Here is a 13,036-nt window from a genome sequence, read left to right as displayed (position 1 = left end):
GTTCTGGAAAACTTGGGAATGAATTTGGGAGGTGACAACATATTCAAAGACAAGTCCAATCCGGTCAATTACTGCCCCATCAGTCTACTCTCGATCGTCATAAAGTGATGGAAGGGGTCATCAACAGTGCTATCAAGTGGCACTTGCTTAGCAATAACCTGCTCACTGAAGCCCAGTTTCAGTTCTGCCAGGGTCATTCAGCTCCTGACCTCGTTACAGCCTTGGTTCAAACATGGACAAAAGAGTTGAACTCCAGAGGTGAGGAGAGAGTGACTGCCCTTGATATTAAGGCAGCATTTGACCAAGTGTGACATCAAGGAGCCCCAGCAAAATTGGAGTCAATGGGAATCAGGGCAAACTCTCCGCTGGTTGAAGTCATACCTAGCACAAAGGAAGATGGTTGTGGATGTTGGAGTTCAATCATTTCTGTTCCAGGACATCGCTGCAGGAGTTCCTCAGCGTTGTGTCCTTGGCCCAACCATCTTCAGCTGCTTCATTAATGACCTTTGAGGGGAGACGGTGGCTTAGTGGTAATGTCGCTAGACTGGTAATCCAGATGGCCAGGCAAATTCTCTGCAGGCATGGGCTCAAATGCCACTATGGCAGCTGGTGAAATTTGAATTCGGTTAATAAACCTGGAATATAAAGCTAGTCTCAGTATTGGTGACGATGGAACTATCATCGATTGTCATAAAAACTCATCTGGTTCACTAATGTCCTTTAAGGATGGAAATCTGGCGTCCTTCCCTGGTCTGGCCTGCATGTGGCTCCAGACCCACAGCAATATGGTTGACTCTTAACTGCCCTCTGAAATGGCCTAGCAAGCCACTCAGCTCAGAGGCAATTAGGGATGGGCAACAAATCCTGGCCTTTCTAGTGACACCCACATCCCATCAAAGAATAAAGAACTTCCATCATAAGTTTGGAAGTGGGGATCTTCGCTGATGATTGCACAATATTCAGCACCATTCGCGACTCCTCAGACACTGAAGCAGTCCATGCCAAATGGAACAAGACCTGGACAATATCCAGGCTAGCCATATAAATACAAGTCTCTACAAGAGCAGGTCAGAGGTTAGGAATCCTGCAGTGAGTAACTCGCCTCCTGACTCCCCAAAGCCTGTCCACCATCTACAAGGTACAAGTCAGGAGTGTGATAGAATAGTCTCCACTTGCCTGGATGAGTACAGCTCCAACAACTGTCAAGAAGCTTGACACCATCCAGGACAAAGCAGCCCGCTTGATTCGCACTCCATCGACAAACATTCACTCCCTCCACCACAGGCGCACAGTGTACCATCTACAAGGTCCACTGCAGGGACTCACCAATCCGCCTTAGACTGCATCTTCCAAACCCATGGCCACTATCATGTAGAAGGACAAGGGCAGCAGACAGATTAGAACACCACCACCCCCTGGAAGTTCTCCTCCAAGCCACTGATCATCCTGACTTGGAACTATATCACCGTTCCTTCAGAGTCGCTGGGTCAAAATCCTGGAACTCCATCCCTACATGGACTGCAGAGGTTCAAGAAGGCAGCTCACCATCACTTTCTCAAGGGGAATTAGGGATGGGCAATAAATGCTGGCCTAGCCAGCGAAGGCCACATCCCGTGAATAAATAAAAAAGGTTGGAGATGGAGCAGTAGTTCATAAGGAAGTTGGGATTAAGGACCTTTTATTTTGAGGAGAGAGGTGATGATGGCAGATATAAAGAGAGGGACAACACATGAAGAGAGAGAACCATCCATAGGGATCAGTAGGAATAGGGTTGAAGGAGCAGGAAGTGGGTCTCACAGGCATGAAGAGAAAAAGGAACAAGCTTCACTGAAAATGTACTCCCTAGAAGTGACATATGTTGTATTGACAGAACAGCACACAAGTTCACAATATAGAAAATGGCCATTTTGCCCATCATGTTTGTACCAATCCTTTGCTAGAGCAACCTGAAACTAATCCTGTTGTCTCACTGTCTTCCCAGTCCTATATTTAAATACTTATATAATTTTCCATTTAAATCACTCATTACCTCTACCTCAATCGTTTTCTGCAACAAAGCATTCCAATTACAGAAGCAAAGTGTAAAGCACAGTGACCTAACATCTCTCCTGAGCCAAAGTTTTGTGTTTTTGAAGTATTATATGTTTTTATATATCAAATTATAAGTGGAAGAAATAAATGGAGTAGATATAACATGCAGATAATTATTAGTAAATATTCGAAACATCGCTGTCCACATGGAATTGGAGAGGTGCTGTAAGGTTTCCCATTATCATCATTCAGTGACAAGAAAATAAGTCAAGTTCATGTCCTTTTGAATACTTCTCCTTTTCTGTTTTTTCTTTGATTTATGCCACTTGTAACGGTAGTGAATTCTACTCTCAATGGAGCATGGTTTCACTTGTAATCTTCTGGTGACTCACCCAACTAGCCATTCCTCAAATGAGTGGCAATAGACTGTTTCAAAGTGATGTGCACTGCTGCCAAGCCTTGACCCTATTTTCATCAACACTGGCACACTTCCAGCAGGACTCGCCAGTTAACCGTCAAAGTGGAATCCTGCCTGGCTAGCTATTTGCTTAATTGAAAAGAAAACACTGTTTGGTGTGAATTTCAAGTTTATGTCACCTCTGTTGGATGGAGGAATCTCTCTAAAAAAATCTTGATGTTTCGACGGTAGCAGTTCTTGATGCGAATTGATAATATTGCACCAAGCAATGAGTCGAAAGTTCCTATATCAGGCCAACCACTGCAGTAAGGTAGCTCTCTGACAGGCTGCACTTGTCACAGTTTTAAAACTATTAGTACAAAATCTAGTATTTTAAATTCCACTGTTAATTTGTTGTTACCTTATATTTTATTTTTGCTAATATTGGTAATGCACAGGCTTAGAATTATGGCACCTCTTACCACCAGTTGATACTGCATAATTCATGTGCTGGTACTATTAGCACAATAAGTAATACCTCACATGATACAGGACATGTCTGTACAGGCACATAGATTGAGGTGATGCATACAACTATTTTTTTAAAAGAATATCTTGTGGAGTTTAGAATAATTGATATCTGGGAGATTTCAATTCTGAAAGGCCCTTGTTAATAAATTAGTACTGTGAATAAGTAGCATAAAAAGGGACTGTATGTTATTCAGAACTAAATGATGTACTCTATCAGGCCTAATGAATGCAAATGATTAGCTTCTGAAATGTAATTTCCTAGTTTGTTGCATTAATGGATTTTATACACAAAATGCAAATGAAAGATTTAAAATGTTTTCAATCAGCCTCTAAGACAGATTTCAAGCAATAAGTCCAACAATAATACATGGATTACATTAAAATATTACATTTTCACCACCTAAACACTAATTTACTTGTAGGAATTTATGGTCACAACGAAAACAAGTTAAAAAGAATGATACTTTTAACACTTAAGGGAGATCATTAACGATGTTTCATCAGGAAGCAGCAAGGCACTTATCTGTTTAATGCTTTTGACCAAACTATATGAGGAGACTGTAAATACAATATGATTCATTTTTAATTGACATTTAATTAAATGGGGTTATCTTAGCAATTAAATATAAGGAGAATCCTCTTATGATAATTACTTCATTTACAGATGGATGAATGTAATAAAAGGATCATTTTTGCAGGGGTGCAAGAGCAGAGAGACCTTGGGGTGATTGTTCACAAATCTTAGAAGATGGCAAAGATGTCGATAAGGGTTAAGAAAGCCTATGGGATATGTATTTGGCGTTGTGAATAGAGGCTTTAATACATAAACGAGGAAATCAAGCTAAACAGTTATAAATCAATGGTTATGCCTTAACTGGACTATCGTGTATAATTCTAGACATCACCCTTTAGGAAGGATGTTAAGGATTGGAGAGGGTACAGAAGAGATTTATCAGGTTGATAACCGGGACTTCAGTGAAGTGGAGAGATTGGAGAAGTTAGGATAATTGGCAAAAAAAAACTAGAGGAGAAATGAGAAATATTTTCAAGAACCTGGTTGTTAAGATCTTGAAAGCTCTATGTGCAAGTGTGGTGAAATCAAATTCCATTGGAACTTTTAAAAGACAGATGTATATAATTTTCATGGTTACAGGCTAAAAGCTAGGGTGTCAGGCTAAATTGGACAGTTCCAATTTAGAGCCAACACAGGCATGACAGACTGAATGGCCTCCTCCTGTGCCTTAAGCTCCTATGTATATATCACTTAAAGATGACTGGTAAGTATGAATTCTATCCTGATGCAGTGATCAATATCAGTTGATCATAATTGTATCCCCGTGCATAACTAATTTTAACAGTAATAAAATCCAGCAAAACAGCAGGACGACTCAAGTACTTCTACTTGGTTAAATTTTTGACAATGGCACTGAAGGCAACTCATGATAACTAAAGTACAGCATTTTTGAAAGTTCTTATATGTATTTGAAATAACCTTACTCCCTAAATCTGTGTGTGACCTTAACGTATATGAATAGCAATGTGGTTTAATATGATACATTGATTGGTCAGTGTTACTTAAAAATGCGGAGTGAAAAGTTAAAAACTAACCTAATCTTTAACCAGTAGTAAATATGCAGAATACACAAACGTAAGTGATTTGTATCCTCAATGAAACTCAAAATGTAGGCTATTGGATGTGTAGCTGTCTGCATCAGTAGAGTTTATTTCTCAATGTTCCACTCAGCTAGTGCGTTTTTACTGGTGACAAACTAGGTTTGTTTATTGGCTATATTAAAATTACATTTAATAAAAACACATAAATTGGTAATAACTTTCTCAATTTAGTCCCACTTAATTATTTCTTAAAACACATTATAGAATCATGTGAATAATTTCTTATTCATGAATAGCTCGAGGCGTTGCAAGTTAAAGTTAATATATTATATCCTGTCTCTTCAAGAAATTCACTTTCATCAGAATTTAGTGAGTTATCTTTACTGCATGTCAACCTTGTTCCTCTGACTGAATTAAAGATTATTTCATCGTAACAATCCTTGGATACAAGCTCTCAAGTCAAGGGTTACTGGTTAAGAGGGTTTATGCATGTGACAGGTAGGATGGGGGTGTGATTCACAATTGCAGCATTATTCGAGAAAGGTTAATGCAAAATTAATTAGAATTATGATTATTTATGCAAGACAATTTTGTTTATACCTTAATGTCTTTGTATATGACGAGTCAACCATCTTGACTGCTCGTCATGTTTCCTTTAGAATTTAGGGACATTCATGATTTCCACATTTTATTTTGCTCTTTAAAAACTTGCCACTTATATTTCGATTAATTTCTGCTTCACAGCCACTAGAGTCAGCCAATTAACCGATTCCAAATCCTAGCCATTTATAAAATCGAGAATTAGTTGTGGATTTTCAGTAACTTTGGCTCTATCAAGCAAATGAAATTGTAAAACATAGCGGTCACTGTTGCCCAGGTTTTATCCCACTTGGTGGAATGATACCAAGTTAGACTCACTATTAAACATGACATCAAATGATTACCCCAGTTTGATTTATTCAAGAGCATACATTGGAATTGTCTAGTTGGAAACATAATGGAGTAAGGGTCTTTTAATTCGCTCCATTTAATCTTTTGAACACCACTATACGATATTGCAAAATCCAGCAATCGCATGATTTTTTATTTTAACAGATCTTAATATCAATAAGGATGTATTTTCTGTGACAAGGGGGAAATTCTCCCTGTGATGATGTGGCGATAACAGAGACCTGGCTCAAGGAAGGGCAGGGCTGGGTGTTAAATGCCTTTGATACATGGTGTTCGGAAAAGATAGGAAAAGAAGAGGGTGTCCCAGAGGGTTCAAGGACAGAAACAATTTGGCTAGAGCTAAAGAACAAAAAGGATGCAATTACATTGCTCTGTGTAGGCTACAGGCTGCCAACTAGTGGGAAGGATGCAGAGGAACAAATCTGCAGGGAAATTACAGAGAGATGCAAACATTATGTATGGAGTAGTTATAATGGGTAAGTTTAATTACCCGAATGTAGACTGGGACAGTGGTAGTGGATGGAAGAGGGAAAGAGTTCCTAGATTGTGTTCAGGAGAATTTTTTACAGCACTATGTGTCCAGTCCAACAAGAAAGGATGCACTGTGGACCTGGTTCTTGGAAATGAGGTGGGCCAAGTAGATCAAGTGTCAGTGGGGGAGCATTTAGGAGACAGTGATCATTGTATCGTAAAGTTTAGGATGATGGTAGAAAAGGACAATGTGCAATTCAGAGTAAGAATAATTAACTGGACGAGAGCTGACTTCAAGGGGGCAAAAACGGAGCTGGGCCGGATAGACTGGAACCAAAGGTTGGTGGGGAAAACTGTAGCTGAGCAATGGGCTACCTTCAAAGAAGAAATGGTTCGGGCACAGCCAAGGTATATTCTCTCAAAACGGAAGAGTAGGGCAAACAAATCTAGAGCTCCCTGGACAAAAAAGGGGATAGAAATTAAGATGAAGAAGAAAAAGTATGCTTACGACAGGTATCAGGTAGAAAATACAACTGAGAACCAAGCGGAATACAGAAGGTTCAGAGGGGAGGTGAAAAATGAAATAAGAGAAGCAAAGAGGGATTATGAGAAAAGACTGGAAGCCAATATAAAGGGGATTCCCAAAATCTTCTGTCGGTGCATAAATAGCAAGAGGATGGTAGAAGGAGGAGTAGGGCCGATTAGGGACCAAAAAGGGGATTTATACGTAGAGACAGGGGGCATGGTTAAGGTGTTGAATGAATACTTTGCATCTGTCATAACCAAGGAAGCAGATGCTACCGAGACCATGGGGACAGAGGAGGAAGCTCTGTCACTAGAAGGGTCCAAAATTGATTAGGAGAAAGCGTTGGAGAAACTGTCGGTATTTAAGGTTAACAAGGCACCAGGACTGGATGAGATGTATCCAAGGATATTGAAGGAAGTGAGAGTAGAAATTGCAGGGGCATTGGCCATAATCTTTCAGTCTTCCCTAGATTCAGGGGAGGTGCCAGAGGACTGGAGAATTGCAAACATTACGTCTTTGTTCAAAAAAGGTTGTAAGGATAAGCCCAGCAATTACAGACCAGTCAGTTTAACTTCAGTGATGGGCAGTTTCTAGAGACAATTATTCGGGATAGAATTAGTAGTCACATGGACAAATGTGGGTTGGTTAGGAAGAACCAGCATGGATTTCTAAAGGGGAAATCATGTTTAACTAACTTGCTGGAGCTTTTTGAAGAAGTTGCAGAGAGGGTTGATGAGGGTAATGCTGTTGATGTGGTGTACATGGACTTTCAAAAGACATTTGATACAGTTGCACACAACAGACTTGTGAAAGAAGTTATAGCTTATGGAATAAAAGGGACAGTAGCAACATGGATGCAAAATTGGCTGAGTAATAGGAAACAGAGGGTAATGATCAATGGATATTTTTCAGGCTGGAGGAAGGTTTGTAGTGGAATCCCCCAGGGGTCGCTTTTGGGACCCTTGCTTTTCCTGATATATATTAATAATCTGGATCTTGGTGTGCAGGGGACAATTTCAAAGTTTGGGGATGATTCGAAACTTGGAAACATCATAAGCTGTGAGGAGGACAGTATAGAATTTTAAAAGGACATGGACAAGTTGGTGGAGTGGGCAGATAGGTGGCAGACGAAGTTCAATGCGATGAAGTGTGAGGTGATGCATTTTGGTAGGAATGGAGAGACAATATAAAATAAGGGGTGAAATTTTGAAGGGGGTGCAGGAGCAGAGGAACCTGAGTGTATATGTGCATAGATCATTGAAGGTGGCAGGACAGGTGGAGAGAGCAGTTAATAAAGCATACAGTATCTTGGGCATTTTTAATAGGGGAATAGAGTACAAGAGCAAGGAGGTTATGCTGAGCTTATATAAGACACTCGTTAGACCTCAGCTGGAGTATTGTGCACAGTTCTGGGCACCACACTATAGGAAGGATGTGATTGCATTGGAGGGAGTGCAGAAGAGGTTTACAAGTATGGTTCCAGTGATGAGAAACTTCAGTTATGAAGATAGATTGGAGAGGTTGGGACTGTTCTTCTTGGAGAGGAGAAGGCTAAGAGGAGATTTGAAAGAGGTGTTCAAAATCATGAGGGGACTGGATAGAGCAGATAGAGAGAAACTATTCACGCTTGTAAATGGATCAGGAGCGAGAGGCACAGATTTAAAGTGATTTGCTTAAAGAAGCAGATGTGATGTGAGAAAAAACTTTTTCACACAATGAGTGATTTGAGTTTGGAATGCACTGCCTGGAAGTATGGTGGAGGCAGGTTCAATCAAGGCATTCAAGAGGGCATTAGATGATTATTTGAATAGAAACAATGTGCCAGGGTACAGGGAAAAAGCAGGAGAATGGCACTAATTCATGATGCTCATTTGGAGAGCCTGTGCAGACACAATGGGCCGAATGGCCGCCTCCTATGTCGTAACAATTCTGATTATGTGAAATACAGCAGCCAATTTACTCACATTTTGCTTTTTTGGTGGATCATAGAATGGTTACAGCAAAGAAGGAGGCCATTCAGCTCGTTGTGTTCATGTTGGCATTCTGCAAGATGAACACACCTACTCCCACTCCCTTGCCTTTTTCTTCGTAGCCCTGCAATTTTTTTTTCTATTCAGATAATGATCCAATTCACTTTTGAAAGCCATGATTGAATTTGCCTGCACTACACACTCAGGCAGTGCGTTCTAGATTCTAACCACTCACTGCGTAAATAAGTTTTTCCTCATGTCACCGTTGCTTCTTTTATTAATCATCTTCAATCAGTGTCCTCTGGTTCTCGATTCTTTTTCCAACAGGAACAGTTTCCCCCTGTCTTCTCCGTCCAGACTCCTCGTGATCTTGAATACCTCTATCAAGTATCTTCATAATCATAATCTTCTCTCCTCCAAGGAGAACAGTCCCAGCTTCTCCAATTTATCCGTTTAACTGAAGTTCTTGATCCCTGGAAACATTCTCGTGAATCTTTTCTGCAACCCCTCTAATGTCTTCACATGCTTTCTAAAGTGCGGTACCTAGAACTGAATACAGCACTCTACTCGAGGCCAAATCAGTGTTTTATGCACATTTTTGGTAACCTTGCTTTGTATGTCCATCTGAGATTGCAGAAGAGCACTTGAAATCTCTCTTTATTGTGTGTAAGCTGAATTTCAGTGGTGGGGGTCGGCTGTCCACCCACCACTGAGCCAGTGGGGCCCGCACACCCAACAAGGGCAAAATTCTGCCCAATGTCTTAATTGCTGTTTGAATTCTTCTGAAATGCTGTGTGTTGCTCCCTTTTTCATTTTTTTCTTTAATTCATAGCTCCTACCCTCATGACTTGCTTGGATGTAGATGGTGGTGTGTTACTCATTGCTCCTTGACCAGTTGACAGTGATCTCCCCACGTAAAGTCAGTTATTGATCAAGGCGACTGCTTCTGAAGACTATGGGAGACTTCTGATGTCATTGATCATTGTCATGGGGTAAAAGATGGAAAAGAATCCCGTATATCGCTCACTCCCTAATTTTCTTCCGAATCTCTCTGCCTTGGTTACACTTGCTCCACAATTTTTCATTCCCTTGCTTTTGCCCTTGTAAATATACTTCCAAGACTGTTGAATCAACAGTCCTTGCTAAGTAGGTATGATACTTGCTTATTTTCTTGCAGTGTACATATGCTGCCAGGCTCAGTTTCCTAAAACTGTGCAGCACTAGCATTTCAATCACTGTGATTGTCATGTAAAGCAAAAAATTGATCCTATGGTAGCACTCTCATTTTTGAAGTAAAAGCAAAGTGTGCCTAGTTCCACACCAGTACATGGTTGAATAATCTAGGCAGATACTCTGTTACAGAAATGAAAGAGTTTTGTATTGTTAGAGGTGCCTTCCTTATCGGGAGATGTTAAGTCAAGGTTTCCAAATGTTTGTTTTGGTAGTTCAGGGTGTACATTAAGAATTTCATGCCATTGTTTGCAGAAGAGTAGGTTGTTTCTTCCTATTCTGGCTAATATTCAACCTCAGCAGATACCACATAATACAGTCATGTCTTAGAAGACATTTCAGCACAATAAGATGCTACGGAAATGGAAATAATATCTTATGAAATGAAAACAGAAAATGCCAAAAGTACTCAGCATGATGATCAGTTTGTGGAGAGAAGAGACAGAATGTTTCAGATATGAGTCTTGTCAAAATTTAAGAAGCTCGATGAAGGGTTACACCTGAAATATCAACTTGTCTGTTCTTCCCAACTGATGTAGATTGGCATGCTGAATGTTGCCATCGTTTTTGTTTGATTTCTGGTATTTGAAGGTATATTTTATCAATATATTATTGATAATTACTGGAAGAAAAAGTGTAAATTTTATCATCAGCAGTGAGTGCAGTGATTTGTTTTCATCAGTGTGCAAGTGCATTGTTAGGCTGCTTTCATGGTGAATATTGAGCAATATGGTACATTTATGGTGCAAAAGTCGATTTGCGAACCATTTGATTTAACAGCTTGCAAGGCACTAGACACATTGACACGTACTCAGCAATACCTGATAAATCTCAAGGATGGTCTTTTGTTAACAAACTACAGTAGGTGCTGGGTATCTTTTGGCTACTATAGATTGCTCCTTAAATACTTATTCATTTTCCCCTCCATCAATGTAGTTGTCTGCTTTTTATTATCTATTGGGTTTTAAGTTATAGTAAGAACTGCTAATGCATTCATAAAGAGCACAATATTGATCTCAGGTGCCTTGCTGGTAGAGTGCATAGGTCCCTGAAATATTTTCCCATTTCAGTTGAGCGGGTCCAAAATACTGCATTATCTTATTCGTGACCCACTTAACATCCCACTCAGTTCTTGCACGAGTGGAAGCGTATTCCCATGATGCACTAGGCCAACCAAGCATGCTCATTGATTAATGAGATTAGTCTGAATCTGGTGTCGGATTCATACATATAGGTTTCCCTTGTGAGAGCAGCAGAACAGATCTGTTTTATTTTTCTTTTAATTGTCTGGGCTCTATCTAGGCTCACTTAGTTGTGCAAAAAATGTATTTACAGGTTTTGGGCGCCTGATAAATCATAAAGTTGTATGTGACAGACTTTTTTTATATGTTCATAGAATGTTGGCATCACTGGCAATGCCAACATTTATTGAGTAAAATTGATTTCTGGTGAACTTCTATCATGAACGTGCATGACTATCAAAATTTTATTTGATTGACGTACAATGAATGGATTTTTTTTTCACAACAGAGGACTTCATTTATAGCAGATGCAGTTTTTCACAACCCTTGGGTAAACTGGCAAAAGCACTGCCTGATGCAACCATAGCTGGCTAAACCAAACATGTTGACGCATCTAGATTTCTTGGCTCCTAACTCATTTTATTCTAGAGATTCCCTGCTGACTGTAAAATATTATAATGTCAATGAAAACTTGCTTACTACCTCCTTTTTTTCTAACTTCACATTACATCCAATTGTCAAATTGAAGAGCCGAGGCAAATACAATTTATCAGCCTGATTTTAAATTTACAGTGGACATCAGACATGCTGAACAAATGATGCCTGCACAAATAGGTCTGATATAAGCAGCTTTCACCATATTTGACATAATGTTTCATAGGAACATAGGACTTAGGAGCAGAAGTCGGCCATTCAGCCCTTCGAGCTTGGTCTGCCATTCGACAAGGCCATGGCTGATCTGGTTGTGGCCTCAACTCCACTTTCCTATTACTAGACTCCCTTGGCCATCAAAAACCTGTCAAACTCTGCCTTGAATAAATTCTGTGACCCAGTTTCCACTGCTTTCTGGGGAAAGGATTCCATATACTAACAAGCCTCAGAAAAAATTCTCCTCACCTTTGCCTTAAAAAGGAGATCTTTTATTCTTAAACTGTGTCCCCTAGTTCCAGTAACCCCCCAAAAGTGGAAACATCCTCCCGGTATCTACCTTATCAGGGCCCCTGAGGATCTTGTATGTTTCAATAAGATCACCTCTCATTCTTCTAAACTCCAATGGGTACAGGCCCAACTGTTCAACCCTTCTTCATAAGATAAGCCCCTCACAGGAATGAGTTGAGTGAACCTTTTCTAAACTGCTTCTATATTTTTTTCAAGTATGGAGATGAAAACTGTACATAGTATTCCAGATGTGGTCTCACTAAGACCCTATACAGCTGCAGATATATGGATCAGCCATGATCATACTGAATGGGGGAGCAGGCTCGAGGAGCTGAGTGGCCAACTCCTGCTCCTAATTCATATGTTCTTATGTTCGTAAAATTTCCTTATTTTTATATTCCATTCCCCTTGCAATAAATTCCAACATTCCATTTTCCTTCCCCTAATCACTTGCTATGCCTGCGTGCTAACATTACGTGAATCATGTACCAGGACACCCAGATCCTTCTGTACCACCAAGTTCCGCAGTCTCCGTCGATTTAAATATATTGCTTTTCTATTTTTCCTGCCAAAGTGGAAAAATTCACATGCTCCCACATTATATTCCATCGGCCAAATTTTTGCCCACTCACTTAACCTATCTATATCCCTTTGCAGGCTCTCTACGTCCTCTTGACAACTTAGTTTCCTACCTATCTTGGTATTGGCAAATTTAGCTACCATACATTCGGTCCCTTCATCCAAACCATTGATGTAGATTGTGAGTAGCTGAGGTCCCAGCACTGATCCCTGTGACACTCCACTACTTACATCTTGCCAACCTGAAAAAGACCCATTTATCCCCACTCTTTGCTTCCAGTTAGCTAACTAATCCTTCATCCATGTTAATATATTACCACCTACACCAAATAATCTTATCTTGCATAGTAACCTTTGATCTGGCACTTATTAAATGCCTTCTGGAAATCCAAGTTCATCACATCTACAGGTTCCCCTTTATCCACCTGGCTTGTTACTCCCTCTATAAACTCTAATAAATTAGTATCCTACTATAACATCCTTAGTAATGGATTCTAGCAATTTTCCTAAAACAGATTTTAGGCTAACTGGCCTGCAGTTTCTGTTTTATGTCTCC

General features: G+C 40.0%; 1 protein-coding gene across 1 annotated transcript in view; it reads left to right on the top strand.

Moving 5' to 3' along the window:
* Window positions 1–13,036, top strand: part of ascc3 (activating signal cointegrator 1 complex subunit 3) — a 634,438-nt gene that overhangs the window by 133,295 nt on the left and 488,107 nt on the right. The window lies entirely within an intron of this gene.

The sequence above is a fragment of the Cetorhinus maximus genome, chromosome 5 (genome assembly GCF_964194155.1).
Source record: "Cetorhinus maximus chromosome 5, sCetMax3.hap1.1, whole genome shotgun sequence".
Classification (NCBI taxonomy): Eukaryota; Metazoa; Chordata; class Chondrichthyes; order Lamniformes; family Cetorhinidae; genus Cetorhinus; species Cetorhinus maximus.
This window is presented reverse-complemented; position numbering and strand designations above follow the sequence as displayed.